Here is a 5,654-nt window from a genome sequence, read left to right as displayed (position 1 = left end):
TGATTCAGTGATAAAATCAGTGACTTGTCGCCACCTGCTGGCGGATTTAGTTTCATTTTTAAAGTATCTTTTCAGTTCTTTAAATCATTTAATATTTCTATATTCAACATTTTTTAAAACATTAATCTTTTAATCATTAAATTCATTAATAAACATGAATTTATGGATTTAATTGCACTCATGCCACCTCTGATCCTCATTAAATGTCTGAAAATACACCTACAAGCCACTTTTGTGTTCTTCTGTGCTACCTCTGTACAAATTAATTTTAATACTGATTTCATTTGATTAGTAACTTATTCTTCTTATTCTACTTGTTCTTATTATATGGTTTTATCTAGAATTTTTAAAAAGCTTATAAAAAATTTTTTTTTTTTAATTTGACAAAAGATTACATACTTTTAATAAAGATAGAAAAATGCCATTACAAAGGTAAAAACAAAATTATACTGTAAATCACTTTAAGGAGTCAAATATCACCTCGTAATGGGAAGGCTATTTTTTTTATCAAATTTTGGTGCTCCTAAATTTTTGACTGTGCTCCTACATTTTTTAAGTTAGGAGCACAAGCGCTCCTAAAAAGAAAAATAAGCGTAGAGCCCTGCGTTTAATTACTATTTGGAGCATTGGGATTGCTAGACGAGGGTGTAAGGAACTCATTTTTGTGAAAACCTGAAATTCGACCAAAATCTAAATTTTTCACTTGTTTTGTCTATAGCTCAAAATTAGCCCATGACTCATTTTAAAATTCAAATTCTGACTCATTTTAAAATTCAAATTCTGACTCATTTTGCCAGCAAGATCACATATATAGAAGGTGCCCAGAGTCATAAACAAATAGCACTAAAATAATGCAATGAACATTAATTTAACAACATAAGTTGTAACATAAAACCCTAATTTATGTAACTGATAGAGAGAGAAAAAAACTAAGAAATATTAATTTTAATGAAAAACCATCAAATGTGAGCTGTCACAGAGAAAACTGGGAATCTCAATCTATGTTTTATCACTGTAGATTCTAAAATGACTTTTTTTACAGTTCCAAAAACTGTACATTTAACAGTGTTTTACTGTAAAATTATGGGAAACCAAAGTGTCATGATCTTGCTCATGTTCCCCGTCTTGTGTTTGGACTTTTGTATTACTTCCTGTCTAGAGTGCCATTTGTAGACATGTTGTAGTCCTATTGTTTCATTGGTCATCTTGATTGCTTTCACAGGTCTTGTTACCTTGTCATCCTGTTAGCTTCTCTGTGTATAAATAGCCCAGTGTTTCAGTTAGTCTTTGTCAGTCGTTGTCTTTGCGAAGTTGTGGCTTGTTGTTTCTTTTGCCTGGTTCTCCCCAAGTTATGTTCACCATTTGATGCTCTGGATCACTTTTTGTTTTATTAAACTTCCTTCTGCTTGCATTTGGATCCGACCTCTGCTCTTCCTTGCACTGACGGGTAACAGAACGACTGACCGACATGGATCCAGCAGCAGTGGAGATTATGCGCCTCCGGCAGGGAGATCGGCCCATAGAGGAATACGTTGTGGACTTTGTTAAACTGGTACATCTGACTAAGATGGGGAAAATTCCCCTCATGATATTTTTTCGGGGTGGGCTGTCCGACCTGTCCTGTCACGGCTATGGAGGCCGTATGTGAACTCTCTGCCTGTCTTGTCACGGCTATGGAAGCCGTATATGAACTCACGGTGCCTTCTGCCTCGGTCTTTGGGGCTGTGAATGTTTCAGATTCTCTGGCATCTACTACTTGGCCATGGCCACATGCTCCACCGTGGTGGACTTCTACTTCACTCTGGTGGTCTTCTGCTCTGTCTGCTCCGCTGTGGGGGCTCTGTCATGATCTTGCTCATGTTCCCCTGTCTTGTGTTTGGACTTTTGTATTACTTCCTGTCTAGAGTGCCATTTGTAGTCAACTTGTAGTCCTATTTTTTCATTAGTCGTCTTGATTGCTTTCACAGGTGTTTCTTGTTACCTTGTCATCCTGTTAGCTTCTCTGTGTATAAATACCCCAGTGTTTCAGTTAGTCTTTGTCAGTCGTTGTCTTTGCGAAGTTGTGGCTTGTTGTTTCTTTTGCCTGGTTCTCCCCAAGTTATGTTCACCGTTTGATGCTCTGGATTACATTTGTTTACATTAAACTTCCTACTGCTTGCATTTGGATCCGACCTCTGCTCTTTCTTGCACTGACGGGTAACACAAAGTCCCTTTAAGGCAAGTCATGTCACTCGGCGGCCATCTTTGAAATGCCTCTCGGGCATGCAAGTGCAGCCCCCCTATCTCTTTGTATGGGGAAACATCAAATTCTCCCAAACTGTTCACTAAGCTTACAATTAAATTTCATATTTGAAATCACCAATGAAATCTGACAACAACTGTGTAATTAATGTTGTTTCTTTTGTTCAAATAGCATTATAAAAAGCTTATTTTTCAGGCTAGACCAGTCTAAGCACTCTAAGCGCGCGTCTCAGTACACTGACTGTTTCTATAGCAACCGGGACTTCTAACGGCAGCTGCAGTGACGCGTTGACTTTACAAATTAGCGATTGGCTGCCATATTAAGCATTGCATTTTGCCCCATTCAGAACTATACGAGTGACACGTCTTGGGTATTCTATAGTCTTTGGTGAAACATCCTGTTAGCTCGATTACAGTTTTTTGTTGACCATTAACAAGTTGAAAATAATGAACATTTTGTCATCATTCATTAACCTTCAAGTTGTTCCAAACTTGTATCAGTTTCTTTCTTCTGCTGAACACAAAAGAAGTTGTGTTGTTGTTTGAACTTATATTGTATTGAACCCGGAACATTCCTTTAAACATAGCCAAGCCCTTCAAACTAACAAACAGGCCAAAGACGCACCTGGAGCCAATCAGCAGACAGGAATGTGTTTGACAAAGCCCTGAATTTGTTTCTTATGCTCTTTTACTGCGTGCACTTTTGACCGAGTTTATCTGGGTGGGTTTTGAGAGCCGCCAGTCCATGTGAGGGGCTGTTTTTAAGCCTGATGTTTGTTCATGATCCAAAATAACTCACTGTAACTGCTGAGGGTGGTTTTAATAAGGGCCTCATTCGATCCTGAGTTATCCCAGTCTCTCTCCCACTCTCCTCATTTTCGTGCTTTCTGAGTATCTTATTCCATTCACCTGGTTGTATCTGCCCTCCAGATGTCCCCACAATCCCTTTCATCTCTGTGGGAACCCTTGTCAGGAAGAATGTATTTGTTTTAACATTTTCTGCAAGGGGAAAAAAATCCTGGCATGATACTGCTCTACGTTTTGGTCTACTGAGAACAAGATGAAAAATATAATTTCCTGGATTTGAACAGTGTGAACACAGCAATGAAGTTTTCCCTCTGATTAGACCACATCATAGAACAAATAAGCACATGAGAACTTGTTTTAAAGGGATAGTTCACTTCAAAAACAAAAATGCTGTTATTATTTATTTGCCCTCATGCCGTTCCGAACCCGAGTTTCTTAATTATGTCAAGCACAAAAAGAGATGTTGGGCAAAATGTTCACGCTGCTCTTTTCAGTACAATGAAAGTAATTGGTGACCAAAGGCTGACAAGATCCAAAAGTGAGATGTAAGAATGTCATAAAAGTAATCCAAAGTACTTTTAAATGACTTTTCAAGTCATTTGATAGCTTTGTGTGCTTGAATTTCGTGCATTGTAACTGCATACACGACATACAAGAGCCAATTATATCTAGCATTATTGATGTCAAACCGAGTGTTTGACGTTTGAATATAGGCAAACATTAATACAATTTAAGAGCTACAGCAGTGAATTATCAATAAATACAGTCATTGTTTTTGCCTTGCACAAAGCTATCAGATAGGTTTACTACCTTTTTGGAGTTTGACAGCCCCTGGTTTCATTGAATAGAGAAGAGCAGCATAAACATTCTGCTAAACTTCTCATTTTGTGTTCCACAGAATAAAGAAAGTCATAAGGTTTTGAAATTACACGAAAGTAAATAATGACAGAAGTTACCTCTAATGGGCTTAAATTTTGACGCCAATGTACGTCATCTCTTCCCTTAATGCCATGTTTCCTTTTATGAGACAAAAATGGAGAAGATATGGACAACGTGGACTACTTCTCTCTCTTTCTCTGTGCTGGGAATAAATGGGATGGGCTTTCAAGTCCTTCTCTTTCATCGCTCATGAAGGTGTAGGATGACATTTACAGCCCAGATACACCATTTAACTGCCAGTGCTTTACTTTGGACTTCTTCTCAGTGTGTGTGTTGCTGTGAAACATCCATTTAGGCAATGTGTCAGTGCAGCCTGTCTGTGTTCCCTTTACCTTTCCTCAAAGATAGCATCATCAGATGTAAGTCTTTCTCTCTCTCTCTCACACACACACACACAATCATCAAAGTCATCTAAGAGCTGTGGAAATCTCTCGAGAGAACTTTTCATGCATGGTCATGTCACTATTTAGAGCTGAAACTCACTAAATATACAAATCATCATCTAACTGATGGCAGACAGCATGCAATATTAAAAGAGAGAGTGTGTATGTTCCAGCGTATGATACTAATTTGATACTTTAATGTAATAATTTAAAAGGGATGGCTTTGGTCTATTTAAAATTCTAAACTCTGTCTTTGGAGGGCTGGAGGGTCTAATGAATATTTAAAGACTATTTTGATTTGAGTGTTTTTCACTGTTTTCAACTAGGAGAAAGTTGGAACTGTAGAAAACCTTTGTGCTGTCTTGTTACCAAATGAACAGGACCAATAGCCGTTCTTATAAAAAAATTATTTCACACACTCCTTCCTTTTGAAGTATACCCTTCATATTCTCAAAAAGGTTTTATTGCATTAACTCAACTGATAAAGCAAATATGTGATTCTCTAAAATCTAAAGTTTAATTGTGTTGTTGCCTATCTACGTTTATATATTTATTTTATTTTATTTTTTTTATGGTTTGTCTTGACTATTTAAAAATGCATTCATTATTAATAAATAATTGATTATTTAGCATACATTGGTGTATATGATATTTATATATTAAATGACATGGAACAAAATATGATTAATAAATGTCACAATGTATCTGACATTTCTTATTAACTGAGGAAGTTAATTAATTACTAATTGAATGTTTGAAGTTAATGAAAACTACTGATGTTAAAGAAATAGTTCATCCAAAAATGAAAATTCTGTCATCATTTACTCACCCTTGTCTTTCCAGACCCATAAGACTTTCTTTCATCTTAGAAACAACTTAAGATGTTTTCAGAGAAACTTCAGAGTTTTCTGTCTCTCAATTGAAAGTGTATTCCCTCAAAACTATGATGCACATAAAGCAGATCGTAAAATGAATCCATATGAGTTAAGCAGTTTAATCCAAGCCTGGGATAGGATTGTTTTATATGATGAATCGATTGAATTTAGCCTTATATTTACGTATAAACATTGAACATTGCACATACATAGAGCACATCAAATATAAACGGAAGCTCAAAGTTTTGGTTGCATAGACTTTTCAGCAAATGGAAATGTTTTTATTAAAAATACCTTCATTTGTGTTTCGAAGATGTCTTGAGTCTTGAGTTTGGGACAAGCAATTAATGACAAATTTTCATTCTTTGTTGAATTGTCCCTTTAAATGTTAATTAGTTAAGCTAGGCAA

The sequence above is a fragment of the Sinocyclocheilus anshuiensis genome, unplaced genomic scaffold (assembly GCF_001515605.1).
Source record: "Sinocyclocheilus anshuiensis isolate Anshui unplaced genomic scaffold, SAMN03320099.WGS_v1.1 scaffold405, whole genome shotgun sequence".
Taxonomy (NCBI): Eukaryota; Metazoa; Chordata; class Actinopteri; order Cypriniformes; family Cyprinidae; genus Sinocyclocheilus; species Sinocyclocheilus anshuiensis.
Note: the sequence above shows the minus strand (reverse complement) of the source record.